The 14922-nt window shown below is 43.9% G+C and overlaps 2 pseudogenes; both read left to right on the top strand.

Annotated features, from left to right (window-relative positions):
- Positions 1 to 14922, top strand: part of LOC124979392 (myomesin-2-like) — a 347584-nt pseudogene that overhangs the window by 227964 nt on the left and 104698 nt on the right.
- On the top strand, positions 3782 to 14109 carry LOC124981134 (olfactory receptor 1361-like; annotated as a pseudogene).

Below are 14922 nucleotides of genomic sequence, written 5' to 3'. Positions count from 1 at the left end.
TAGAGGAAAATGCAGCTCAAAGATATTAAGTAACTTCCCTAAATCTTCCCTTGTAATTTCCTTTGTATGTGCTAGTTCTTCTCTCTAAAATCATCTTCCACACTTGTCTGTCCAATGAACACCTTCAAGCTGGCCCTGCTCAAATGCCTCCTCTTCTCTGGAGCCTTCCTTGTCAAGAGGGTTAGAGCAAAGCCCTGTGCAAGCCCAAGGTCAAATGGGAAAAGATAACTAGATATTTGAACTCAGACACCTCATCTTCTAGTGGGGAAAATGAGCATCACAGCAGAAGTCATTTTAGTGTTAGCAAATAAGGACTAAGTTCCAAATGTGAGTTACAAGAGATAGAGGAGAGAGGGAGATGTGGGGGCTGCAGAGTCTAGAAAGGGCACAGGGCTTCCTGGGGGAAGTGGAACCAACTTTGGATATTGGGATAGGGTAGAAAAAGCATTCCAGGTGGGATCAAGAGGGCAGGGGTGGGGTGGGTGAGAAAGCTGCAAGATGCAGTGAAAAAACCAGCCTGGCTGGGGTCAGGAGAAGAGGAAGCCTCTGGAAACAGTTGAGAGGAAGGCTAAAGTGAATGCTGGGAGCCATGTTGGAAAGCCTTGGACACCAGGCTGAGCAGTCTGCTTTGTATCCACCAGGCAGCACGGAGACTGGCTGGGCAGTAAGGTGAGTGGGAAGAGCATAGCTAGGAATTCCCAGGGCCCTTGCAATTCTGCCTGTCTGCCTCTCTCTACATAGTACTGTTGTCCCAGCCCACAGGAAACATCCTGAAGCCTCTGGGCTGAGGAGGAAGATCATGCATCTGCCCCAAGACTAGGGACCTCTGATCAGGAGACATACCAGCTACAGACTCTGCAGAAGGGGCTGAGGTCTAGCATGCTGCCCTTCAGGTGAGAGAACCCAACATTTCTCTACTATCTTCTTACTTTGTGTCCTGTCTTCTTCCCCACCCCATCTCTATCCACTCTGCATTAAGTATTAAGGAGGAGGAAGCCACATTTTAGTGCCAACTTTCTCCCTACACACAAAAAAATCTTTTGCTTTCACATTATCTTTCTCCAAGCCCTGCCCTTCCCATTCCCAAGTGATCTTCTTCTCATTCTTCCCAACTTAATTCGAGCCTCACCTCTTCTTTGGAATCTTCCCCATATCAGCCAGGAGAGGAAATCACCCTCACTTTGTTCATACAATTAGTGTAGTGTTTATTACATTGTGCACAGCTGTAAGTCAAGGACAATGGCTGCCTTACCTCTGCAGCCCCAGAGCCCACAATTCCTTCCCACAGCAAGCACTCAATAATCAGGCATGAACAGTTAGCTTGAGCCATCTTATTGCCCCAGGGAACTCCACACAGACCAACCCCAGCTTGAACACTGTGCCGAATTCCTGTTAATAAAATATTGACAAAGCAAAGAGTGAAAGAAAAAGGACCTGGAAATTAGGTCCTGTGAGAAAGGATCTAAAGTTCCAGTGATCTTCAGGTTGAAGAAAACATCTGTAGACCTAGAACAGAGAAAGTAGAGTTGGCATGTGTTGTGCCTAGAGGCCAAAAGTGGTGACATTTGTTGTAGAAAAGCAGGTTTTAATTGAGATTAAGAAAAACAACTGAATAACTGCAGCCCTCCACGACTGGACTGAACCATCTCAAGAAACCATAGGAAAAATCCAGTGGATTTATATACGGGGAAAGGGAACCAAGATCTATCAGTATCCATTCTGTGCTACTCCTCGTACATACATTACCTCACTTAATCTTGACATCAGTCATGCAAAGCAGGAATCAATATCCTCATTTTATAGATGAGATGAATGTGATTAAATGTTTACATAGCTGTCAGGATGAAAACCCACGTGGCTGTGATTTCTCAGCTAATGCTCTTTCTGCTGCATCAAGTAGCTACCTAAAGAGAGGTTGGGAAGTGAAGGTCAAGGGTTCTGTAAAGGAGAATAGTGCACTGAAAAAGATAAGAATGGCTTTGAGGGGTGCTGAGATCCAGCTCTTGCATGCTCCTATTTTATGATGGGTCAAGAAGTGGGGTTTGCAGGAACTAAGAAGGTAATTTCTCTGGAACAGCTAATGGGTGACAATGACAGAGAAGCAGAAAAATGAAAGCAGGATACATCTGGGGCTTGTCCTGGGAAGTTGACAGGTTAGGTATGGCTATTGGACTTTTCCCATCATTCTCTTCTTCATCCTTCCTCATTTATGTTTTTCACTCATTGCTCTTCAAAAAAAACTTCATTTAACAGGTATTTTTGTATATATTTTGTATTATACAGTTCACTGGACAAGGCAGGGAGATGCAGCTTCTTCCTGCGAGGTGGTCCTTGGTAGGAGCTGACTTGGTCCATTCTCTGGGATCTCATCAAAGCCTGACCAGTGTTCCTGGCAAAGGGTTGACAGGTTAGCTTAGTAGCAGAACTAAGAGACTTGTAGAGACTTGTAGAGACTTTGGAGCAACAGAAGAGTGTGGTGTATTAAGGAAGAGACAGAATGGGAGACAAAATGAGTGCATTATTCCTGAATTATCATTGAAGTCATGGCTAACTAAGAAATGTAATAGTTTTTCATACTACTTATTTTATGCACTGAGATAAGAGGAAGAATAAGCTTTGCCCAGAGACTTGGTGTCATAATGTGGATGCTTAGCCTTCTTCAATCCATGCCTCCTTTAACAACAACCCCCACAATCTCTTCCCACTGTCAGGAATACCCTCTCCTTCTACACCAGAACACATCTGTTTGGTGAACTCCTATTCATTCTTCAAGGCCTGATTCAAATCCCACGCCTTTTTTGAATTCTTTCCAAACTCCTCCAAGAAGAAGAATTTATTTCCACATGGTTCATAAAATTAGAAACACAAAGACCCTCTTCATGTTGGTCCAGATCAAACTGTTTGAGGATATAAGCTAAGATTCTTTCATTTCCCTGTCTCCCCCAGTATCCTATACAGGGGTCAACAAATCACATCCCACAGGGCAATTCCAGTCCTCCACCTGTTTTGTAAGTAAAATTTTATTGCAGCATGGCCATGGGCACTCATTTACTTCTTCTGGGCCACTGCTTTTGCACTATGAAGGCAGAGTGGTGTGGCTGCAAGAGAAATGGTATGACCCTCAAACCTAAAATATTTACTATAGAATCCTTTACAGAGAAGGTTTACGATTTGTGAATTAGCACACAATGAGTGGTGAAAATGAATGGCAAATGCAGTGAGGTGTTTTGTGAAGAGATTTAGACTGGTATTTAGAAGGCCTGGGTCCTAACTCATTGACTAGATGATGATGATGATGATGATGATGATGATGATGATGATGATGATGAATTTGATAGACTAATGATGAGTAGACAGATAAAAGTTATAAGACATTATGTGTCAGGCACTATGCTAACAATTTAAACTTTATTACTCACTTATCCTCATAACCAAGTCAGAGGATAGAAACTAGTATTTTCCTCATTAAAAAAGAAGAAACTGAGATTCAGAGAGGACATACTACCTTAGTAGTAAAGTCAGGACTCAAAATCAGGTATGACTTACAAGGAAACTGGAGACTTAACCATTACCTTAGAACACCCCTGGGAAATGCAGTTTCTTCGTAAGATCAGAACCATTCAATGAGCAATGTGGTTTCAACCTGTTTTAGCAAGAAGAAATCTGTATTATCAAAATTTTGGTAAATACTCTGTGTGTGGGATGTGTATCAAAATTTACCCATAGAACCTCAACATGGAGGAAGTTCACTCCTCAGCATTCCCGCCTGGCAGGGTCCTCAATGGCTCTGGTCAGCCTCACCTCGGGTCCAGAGTTCCTCCTCCTTGGCCTGATGGATGACACAGTCGCCCACCCGGTGTTGTTCCTGCTCTTCCTCAGCATCTATCTTCTCAATGCCCTGGGCAACCTGAGCATGGTGGTACTGGTGAGGTCTGATGGGGCTCTGAGCTCCCCTATGTATTACTTCTTGGGTCACCTGAGCCTCGTGGATGCCTGTTTTACCACGGGTCACAGTCCCCGGACTGCTAGCCAGCCTGCCCCACCCTGGCCAGGCCATATCCTTCTAAGCATGCTTTTCCCAGATGTACTTCTTTGTGGCTCTGGGCATCGCAGAGAGCTACCTCCTGGCTGCCATGTCCTACAACCATGCAGTGGTGGTCTGTGGCCATTGCACTACACTGTGGTCATGACACCCTGGCGCTGAGCGGCGCTGGTGGGTGCGTCCTGGGCGGTGGCCCACCTGCACTCGCTGCTCCACATGCTGCTTATCTCTGCGCTCTCCTAGATCCGCTTCAGCCCTGTGTGCCACTTATTTTGTGATGTGATGGTGATGCTGAGCTTGGCGATGTCGGTCGGACATGTCCCCCGCAGACTATCTTCCCTGAGGGCCTGGCGGTGGTGCTGACCCCGCTGCTTCTCGTGTCCCTCTCCTATGGGCACATCCTCTTTGCGGTGCTTAGAGTGCAGTCCACAGGAGGCCGCGCCACACCTTCTCCACCTGCGGGGCCCACCTGGAGGTGGTGTCGCTTTTCTTTGGCTCTGTCCTCTCAGTATATTTCCAGCCATCATCCGCTTACTCAGCGCAATACAACCTCCTGGGGAGTGTGGCATGTGCGGTGGTCACACCGACCTTGAACCCCTTCATCTACAGCCTTCGAAATAAAGAGGTCAAAGGCGCTCTAACACGGGGGTACAGATGCCGAGCTGCACCCCAAGAGGTAAGGAGAGGTCTGGGATCACTAGCATTTAGTAATAATAACAATTACCCAAAACTTTCTTTTTTAGTTTCTCAAAAAGTATCAGTTTTGACCCTATGACATCTTATTTTTTGTTAAATAAAAAATTAGACAAAGCAAAAAGGACGTGTTGATTATAGTGCTGGGTACATAGCTGTAAGTTAGATCCAGTCAGTGTTGTCTGGGTGCTTGAATTAGAATCTACTTTAAATAATTGGGGGAAACAAATGAAAGTAAGGCAAGGAAGTTCTACCTGTTTATGGAAAAGGGCAAGAACAGTGTGATTCCCAACAAAGGGGAGTGGAGAGGAGCCTGGAGAAGCAGGGGAGGTCTGAGGGGGAGTTTTTCCACATTTTTTACTGGTGCATTAGAGCTGTGTATAATGATGGGATTTGTTGTTACATAGTCATACATGCACACGATGGAACAGCGTGATCTGGTCACTATCACTCCCCAGCACTTCTTCCCTCCCTCCTCACCTCCCAAGCCTAGTCCCTTTCCTTTATTGATCTCACTTTGCTTTTCATGAGGTTCCCATCCCATCCTCCTTTCTCCTGATTTTTTCTCTCTAGCTTTCCAGAAACGAGAGAAAACACATGGCCCTTGACCTTCTGAGTTTGTCTTATTTCTCTTAATGTGATGGTCTCTAGTTACATTCATTTTCCTGCAAATAATGTAATTTAATTTTTCTTTATGGCTGGATAAAACTCCATTGTGTACATATACCACATTTTCTTTACCCTTTTATCTTTCGATGGTCATCTAGGCTGGTTCCATAGTTTGGTTATAAGTGAATTTTCTCTGTGAAGGGTGTTAAGGAGGTATGGTTGAATGTGCTGTAATGACCTCTACAGCCCCGCAGACTCCTCCCCAGGAAAATTTGGTAAAGATCTAGTTATTTTTAAAGTGGTTTAAGTTTTTTAAAATTTCATCCCATATATACTGTGCCAACCATTTTCATTGTGAAAATTCAAAAGTAAAATTCGAAAGTTACCACCAAAATCAACCTCTACTTCCATCCCAGTTGTCCCTTCAATCTCTCTCTCCCTCTCTCTTATTTTGAAACATAAATAACATCATCCACTATATACTATTGTGCAATTTCCTTTTTTTGTAGCATAAAATAAGACATCTAGGAGATCTTGTTGCTACAAATAGAGTGCATTCCTTTGTAATTTCAGGTACAGACTCCTAGATCCTATAGATCTTCTATGACTTATTTAATCATTCTTTATTATTAATATTTTAATAAACATTTTAAAATGTTTTCCCAGTTTTTCAGTATTATAAGGATGTAATGGCTATTCTTGTAAAAGAATAAATAAAAGTCAACAGTTAGTGAGGAACTGATAGTGACAAGTGCAGTCCTAAGTGTTTTGTGCATGTTTCAATCCACGGAAGTTTCCAAGAGGAAGATACACTTTTTTCCCATAGTACAAGTCTGAAAACAGACTGAGAGAAACCAAGTAACTGTCCTAAATTTGTAAGTCTGAGTTATTCATCTCCTTCAATGATTTCTAGTCTACTTGATTTTTTACTACCATTGAGAAACTTTTAATAATATATAAATTCTTAAAGTGTAATTATGGCCACCTTTTTTCTTTTTCTTTTAATTTCATTTTATTCATTTTAACTGTTCCTGTTTATTTTTTCCTTTTTAAAAGTTTTGAGCAGCATGCATTAACTTTACATATTCATGGGGTTTAGTGTGATGTTTCAATACATGCACACAGTATGCACCAAGTCCACCCGCTTCCCACTCTTAATTATTAAACTTCCTCATTTGCTCTTCACTTGGTTCCTTTTCTATTCTTAGTGTTATTTATTTATGCCTTTTCTCTGCATTGTCTTGTTTTACCTGGTAGGTTCATCTTTCCAAACAGAATATTTAGCTTAACTGATGCTAATTCTATTGTGTTTCGGTTTTCAGCACCATTGATTTTTTGGATTTTCACACTTAGTAATCCCTTCCTCTTATTTTCTTCATGTTGTGGTACTTCTTCTAGATTCTTGAGGTTTATGTATCATCTTGATTGTAGGAGAGGATTGTCTCTACTGATGCCCACTGCTTTTGGAACCTGACATTTGTTAGCATCAACAATCCAGGGCAGTTCTTTTGGGGATGGAGCTGAAAGCCATCTTGGGTCTCACTGGTCCTGCTGATTCTACTGGACTAGTAGTTTTATTTTCTACACAACTACTTGTCTTGGAATGCCTCTAAGGTGTAGATAACATAAATCCTAAACCAACATGAGGTTATCTATCCTGATTCTCAGGAGAAAGTATTTCCTTCCCCTTCATTCCAAACAGGGCAGCTTCCTTCTCATCTCTTGCTGCTAGGTAGGCAGTGTTAGGAGAACATTCTCATTGCAGTTACATTGGAAATTCATTGGAAATTCGGACTCCATGGATGCTTCCAATCTTATATATCTCATTAGTTCATGTTCTCTGCCCTGTAAAACTCAGGTTTCCAGGGTCTTCCAAGTGGCAGGCTTGCCCAAGGTTGCAGTGTTGGCTTCTGAGCCCACCCATCCCTCAACCAGTTCCCTCCTTCCTGGATCCTGGAGATGTCCTGTCCTGGTGGTCAGCCCAGAGATGCAGTTTCATATGGTTAGTTACTAGAAGCACAGGGATTTTCAGGATTGCTACTTTCACAGTTTTGCTAGAATTTGATACACTTGCTGGAGCTTCTGAAGTAGAGTCTCCATGACTGCCTTGGTGGACTACAGGTTGCTTTGTATGTGCGTAGCAACTTCATCATTGACAAAGTCAAGTCTCACTCTGAAAAACTGTGTCAGCTTGCTGGGTGCTAGTAATCCGAGAAACTCAGGAGGTTGAAGTGGAAGGATGCAAGTTCTAGGCCAGCCTCAGCACTTAGAGAGACTGTCTTGAAATATAATAAAAAGGGCAGGAGGTGTAGCTCAGTGGTAGAGTCCCCCGTGCTAAATGCCCAGTACCAAAAATACATACATAAAGTAAATAAATAAATAAATAAATAAATAAATAAATAAATATTTTAAAGAAAAATCGCACACCAATGAGACACACAACTGTGGAAGAACAATCATGTGATAGAACCACTGTCATTCCCATTTTATTAATAAGCAAGTGGAAGCCTAGAGAAACAAGGACTATTGCACAAGGATACAGAGCTAAGAAGTGGTGCCATGTGGCTCAGAGCCCTCCTCTCTGCCCTCATCCAACACCCCCGGTGGGGGGATGGTCACTGTCATGCTGTTAGGATATGTGTCAGTGTGCTGAGCACCAGCCCTGCAGAGTGTCCACAAGTGAACAGTGGGACTCTGGAACTCACTGGGTTCCTTGTGGCCACTGGCTTGCATCCCCCTTTTGCCCAGGAGCCTGAGGAGTCCTCCACCTTTCAGACCTGAGTTGGCCAAGGTCGAGTCACACGGGTGGGCTTCAGGGTCAGACCACGTGCACTCATAGGAGAAAACCTGCAGCAGGCCTTGGCAAAGCTGCACAGGTCTCAACAAGAAACTACTAATGAACAGAGTCTGGGATGAAGCCCACGTTAGAATGGCAGTGCCACTCGGCTCTGTCACCATGTGTGGACACTGCACAGCGACTGACAGGAGAAGTATTTAGGCCTCTGAGAGCTTAGCAAATAGGAAGTCACTAACAGGACTACTGCTTGTCCAAAGGTGGACACCAATATGGGCCACCAACCTGGGTGTGGGCCAAGCTTACCCCACATGCAGGCTTAGCCACTATCATGGTAAGATGCAGTGTCTATCTGGCAGAATAGGGTGACTGTGGCACATGTCTTTATGACACCCTCTCTGAGGAGCCCTTTCCAAGGCTGCTGCCAAATTCTGCACCTGACGCAGCTGCCAAGTGAGTCACTCAGGGTCTTTGAGCTGGGTGCCGCATCCACAGCCCTGTTGCCTCCTCCCAGCAAGCCTTCCTTTTATGACTAAAATTAAGTTTTATCCACCTTCCATAAGAAACCATATATGGAGCTGGCTTCTGCAGATTCTCTTCCCAGGACACAGGGAAATCTCTCAAGGCTTCCCACACTTCCCTTTGCCTTGCCTCCACCCACCATTACTTCCCTGTCTCTGCTGGGAGTCTCAGTCTCCCTCTCCTGGCCCCAGCTTTTGGCCACAGGCCCTCCTGGGTCTCCTGCACTTGGGCTGGGGAACCTGCAGTCACTGCTTTGAGGGCCAGAAGACACTGGCTGGGCACTGTGTAGACCCTGGTGATGGGGCATGGGCAGGGGCATTACTTGTGAAAGCTGCCCACTTCTTATCTATGAAGGACCTCTTCGCAGTTTCCAAAGATATCCTAGGTGTTGTAGAAAGCTCTTGGAGATGGCTATGATACACAGACCACTGACTGGCACTTTCATTGGGCCAACTCCATAAATAGCTGCAAAAACTAACTTCCTCCTTGCTTCAATTGTCAGAACCTGTGCCACATAATACCACCTCTACTGGCATGGTCACCACAGTGTCCAGCAGTATGCCTCTTGGAGGTTACTTCTTTGTTCACCAGCAAGGGGTGTTCCCTAAAGTGCAGGGCTCTTGATAACTGCCCTGATGCATCTACTTTAGAGATACTGCTTCTGGAAGATGTACATATTTGGAGGGAAAAAATTTACCTTGAATCTCAAAAGAGGTGTTGGAATTTTGGGCAATGCTGGAACTGTTTAGACTATGGGAATTCTTGGAAATGGACTGAATATGTTTCGTATTGTGAGTTTAGCATGAGCTTTTGAAGACCAGGGCAGAATGTTGTGGTTTAGATATGATGTCCCCTAAAAGCATTAGTATAAGACAATGCAAGCATTTTCAGAGATTAAGTGATCAGATGGTGAGAGTTGTGATCCAATCAGTGAATCAGTCCACTTATATGAATTAACTGGGCAGTAACTGGAGGCAGGTAGGATTTCCTGGATGAGGTAGGTCACTGGGGGAATGGATTTGAGGTTTATACTTTTTCTTTGGCGAAAGGAGCTCTCTCTGCTTCTGATTGCTATGTTAGAACTGCTTTCCTCTGCCTTACCCTTCTGCCATGATGTTCTGCCTCACTGTGGGCCAAGAACAATGAAGTCAACTGGTTAGAGAACTAACCTCTGCAAACATGAATCAAAATAACTTTTATTCCTATAAGGTGTCCCTGTCAGATCTTCTAGTGACATTGATATCTAAATAAAACATAGGGTATTATCATTATTTTGCAAATGAAATAATGGTAGTGTTGTGCGGGGGGCTGGTAGCAGGGGCATGTGACCACTGAGTCACATCCCTAGCCCTATTTTTTATTTTATTTAGAGACAGGGTCTCACTGAGTTGCTTCATGCTTTGCTTTTTTTGCTGAGACTGGCTTTGAACTTGAGATTCTCCTGTCTCAACCTTCCGAGGAGCTGGGATTACAGGTATACACCACTGCACCCAGTGTGTTTGTGCATTTCAAGAAGTTTTTATCCTTTAGGATACAAATGGATAATGGATAAGTCTAATTGAAACAAGACTGGCCATGTACTGATAGTTGTTTAATCTGAGTAATGATTATATGGAAGTTCAGTGTATTACTTGCCCTACTTTTGCATATATTTAAAATTTTGTCATGATAATTTAAAATTTGATGACAACTTTTGCTTCTATTTGTGCAGTTTTTAAAGATCGGTCTTTTCTAACCAGAATAATTTGCAACTTATTCCTTTTCAGTTTTATTTTTAAAATAGGTAATACCAGTAGGAAATTCAAGTCTATAGCACCCACAATGCTTTTTTTGGGGATGGGAGATGGAACCCAGGAGCTTGCAAAAGCTTGGCAAGTCCCCTGCCAGTGACTGCTACTCAGAATATTTTTTATTTTGAGATAGGGTCTCACAAAGTGGCCTAGACTGGCCTCAAATTTGTGATTCTCATTCTCAACATTCTGAGTAGCTTGGATCATAGGTGTGTGCTACCATGCCTGGCACACCATGCTTCCCCAACTTTCAAATGCATATACTATCTCTTAGGTATCTTGCACATAAGCAGCAACATTGTACCACCTATAAATTATGATGACCTTATAGACACACACCTGGGGAAACTTCCTGTGCAAAGACAGAATCCCTGGGAGGTCATATATGAATGAGCATAAGACATCTTTATGTGCCCCCAGCAGAGTGGGAAGATCTAACTAATTTATAGTAAGACTAATTTATAGTAAGTAGGGGTTTTGCTCATCCCAGTGGATTGGGTGATCTGTAAATACTCAGCACACTAGTAGCTGGTAGTGAGAAGGCAGAACAGCCTAAGTGAGAATAAACCCACCATAGCTTCAAATCTCAGTTTAACCAATGACTAGATGTGATCTTATTATATGTCAAAATTTACACATACATTTCACCCATATAATGGGGCACTGTTGAGTTTTGAGTAGGGCATGTGGAGTATGAGGAAAGTGTTTCTTGAGTAGGTCTTGCTGTTCAGTCCTTGCATATCTTCAAGGGAACCTAGAACGATGCCTGACCTTTAGCCAACCCCTGGGAAAGTGGCCCTCAGAATGTTCTCATGTTAATGGTTGATAATTATGTTTTATATACCTGGGGCAATGGACCATGTCATTTCAGCCTGTCAGGATTACTTTATACATACATCAGCATACTTGACGTGCATCTGATTTCCTACCTGGGATCCTAAGTTTCAGGAGCTTTGTCTGTCATGTAGCATGACATCTCTATGTGACTGGCTCTCAATAAAAGCCTCAGACACCAAAATTTGAACAGTTTTCTCTGTGCAGAGACATTTTGCACATGTCCACATAGTTTACTGCTAAAGAGAAAGCAAGTCCTGTATGACCCTAGATGGGGAAATGTTCAAAAACCTGCGCTCAACTTCTCTGGATTCCTCCTGATACATATCTTTTCCTGATGCTCTTGGTTTATATACTTCCATTCTAATAAAATGTATTCCTAAGTATAAAAAATATGTATTTTTGAGATGATGCAGGAAGCACCTGCTGAGTTGCAGGACAATGGCTTGAACCTTGCCACAGTGATGTGACTATAGCTCACCTAATCACCCTGGAAGATTCCAGGGGGGAGTCAGAAATTGCCAACAGCAAAAGCTACTGTGAACTAGATCTGGCATTAAGGCAAACAGCAGTGTGTCAATTAAGTCATCCACAGAAGCAATAATTGCAACTTGAATGGTGGGGTCAGAAGTTTTATAAATGAACTAGATCTAAAAGGTGGTCAGAATACAGTTCATTAAGAGAAAAGAAAATTTAATAGGAAGATAGAAGAGAATTTACAATGTTTAAAATGTGAACGGAGAGAATGCAAAAGAGATATAGCAGGTTATAATTATAAGGAATGAGGAGGAAAAATAAAGTAAAGGGATAAAGAACAAGAGAATTTCCTGTTAGTGGGAGAAGAAAGGAGAGGAAAAAACAAAACCAAAATAAAACAAAATGCTTAGCCCTCAAAAGACAAGGCAAGAAAAAAATAATTACATTTAAAAATGCTAAAAGTGAAAAACAGAAAGAAATATGAGTATGTATATATGTCCACAAACCAAGAAGCACAGCAAAAGCACACATAAAAAAAAGGAAAAAATATTTTTAATGAACAATGAAGAAAAGGTCTCCAATGAGGTGGTCAAAATAATAATTAACAAGAATGGATGGTCTCACCCACGCACCTTGCAGCTGCCAATCTTTGCTGGGAGTCTGGGTCTCAGGAGCCTCCCAGGAATTCTGCTTACAGGGTTTGGGGGTTGAGGGTGTGGTGGTGGTGATGGTGGGCAACACTCCACATACTCTGCTGCCCTCAAACATAGCCTTCCTGGGATGAGTACCTGGGTGCACTAACAACCACCTTTTCAAATTTCCAACCCACTTCCACTGGTCACATGAGCCATCAGACACAAAGGGAAAGCAAAATAGGCTCCCTTTTGTATCCCTTATTTGAAACCCCCTAGGTAAAATCTCCTCTGTGCCTGTTTCACTCACATTCCGCCGGGTAAACCCTGGGTCACACATTGGGTACTTGCCAGAACGGTGTTTGCTATGGTCTCCTAGCTCCACAGCAGCAAGCTGGAGTGTGGCCTCCTTGAGATGGCTCCCACCTCAGCTGTCCATGGTCAGTTGAAAAACAGTGCCCTTTTCCAACACCAGATGGCTGTGCAGGTTCTGGATCAGCTGAGTTTGGGCTGCCTTTCTGAGCTACAGAACTTTCTGTGCCAAATTTGTCCATTGCATTTCTCTCTCTGTTCTCTCTCCTCTGTTCTCCTCTCCTCTGGGGTCAACCAGCATGGTTGCTGCAACTGGCTTGGTTCCAACATACTCTTTCTTCTTTGTTCAGTGCACCATAATTTCTGAGTCTCTAAGACACTCCAACTCTCCAATGTTGAATTTTAGTGAAATTCCTCTTTCACCCACCTTCCGTGAACAGTTCTCCCACTGCTTGAGTCCTGATCCACAGAGCAACTGGACATGTAGCCTTCCTCTCTCTCCCATCTTGGATGTCTCCACACTGGGCATCTGCATGGAGAATGTCTTCCCTAGGTGAAAAATTGCTTTCTATTTAGTTCCTGAATTAATAGGCAGACAGCTCATTCTGTGAGCACTTTGTAGGTACGGATTGATCATCCCAGGCCCTTGAGATGCAGGTGGGTCATTTATCTCCTTTGCTCAGAAAGGAGACTAGGGAACTTCCCAGGTTGCAGTAGGAAGACCCAGTTCAACTAGCGAGCCCCACAATGTAGAGAAAATTCTCCATCTCTGTCCTCAACCAGATCTGAATGGTGCTTCTACACAAGGAGGGAATAAGAGAAAGTTAATGTAGATGATGAATTCATTGTAAGAGTGCTGAGAGAAGGGGCAGGGCATACGAGTTGGGGATTTAGAAGAAGGTCATTCAGTAGAATTCTTGCTGAACATCTGTGTGCTGAACACGTGTGCTAGCAGGTGTGTCTGAGGTGCCCAGAGCACCAGAATTCATATGGGGAAGGCAAAGATGAAACAAAATCTTATTCTGGAGAGCAGCTGGCTCATCAAAATGGTTGGCCAAGTCATCTCTGAGAAGGTGACCTTCAGTTGAGAGAGATGGAGACCTTCAGCTGAGAGAGATGGAAAGTAGGGCCCACCCTCTTTAGCTTCCAGCAGGCATTCTGAGTCACTGCTTGCATGAGCAAGCCATGAAGTTCAGCTCTAATGTGGAGACATCCTGGTTCTCTAAGAGGAGAGCAATGGACTTGAGTGAACACCCCCAGACCCTGAGAGCCAGATTGTGGACAGCAGACAAAAGGATCTCTCAGGATGCTGGAACCGCAGTAGAAAACCTCCTAGGAAGTCCCACAGGAGAACTGTGTCAGCAGCCTCTGCCTACAGGCTCCAGCTCGCACCTGCCTTCCTGATGTTGACTCAGGGCACCGGTTTCCAGTGCCCTGAGATGAAATCAGTGATTATACTGAGTCCAGGCAGTGTGACTCTGAGACGGTTGAACTGATTTGCCATGGGTAATAAGGTCCTGTCCAACTACACAGACCTGAGCAACAGTGTTCCCAGAGGGCATGGGAAACCCGAAAGAGGGTGTTTTAGAAAATTGGTCCTGGTACCAGGTTCTTCTACAGAAAGCCCTCTAGTAAGGCTCTTTGAGTGGGCCAGTGTCTTCCACACATATGTGGGATCCCCAAAACCATGCTGGACTTTGTTTCAATCAGCAATGCAGGAAGAGGCCTGAGAGTGGCTGCCATTCTCTGGGAAGGTCTCTGTGCAAGTGTCCCAGAAGATGCCCTTATCAGAGATGATGTCCTGGGCTCTCCTTCCATTGTTGAAAGGCCTAGGCCCTGACACTATTCTGGATGCCCTGCCTCCACTGGAATTCAGTTTCCCTGTGCCAAGACCACATAGAGGAGCCTGAAGTCTAAGCTTCAGCTCCAAACTTTACTGTCCAACAGTAAGCTCATGTCCATTCTCCAGATATCATGCCCCACAACAACAAAGACACAAGCACAGCAATGGACCAGGCTCCAGGCTCCCTCAACCCTCCTCCTCACCTGAAAATGCCAGCTTATCCTTCTGCCCTTCCTGACCTACCCACCCAATCTCATGACTGACTTCAGTGACAGCCTTCCTTGTCCCAATATCCTGAGGATCTATGGTTATTAGCCAATACAGGAATTTGGTGCCTGGTGGGACAGATGAGCCAGAGGTGGGCCCAAAGTCAG

This window comes from Sciurus carolinensis, chromosome 3, assembly GCF_902686445.1.
Source record: "Sciurus carolinensis chromosome 3, mSciCar1.2, whole genome shotgun sequence".
NCBI classification, from domain to species: domain Eukaryota; kingdom Metazoa; phylum Chordata; class Mammalia; order Rodentia; family Sciuridae; genus Sciurus; species Sciurus carolinensis.
The sequence above is the reverse complement of the archived record's forward strand: the minus strand, read 5'-3'. Positions and strand labels throughout refer to the sequence as shown.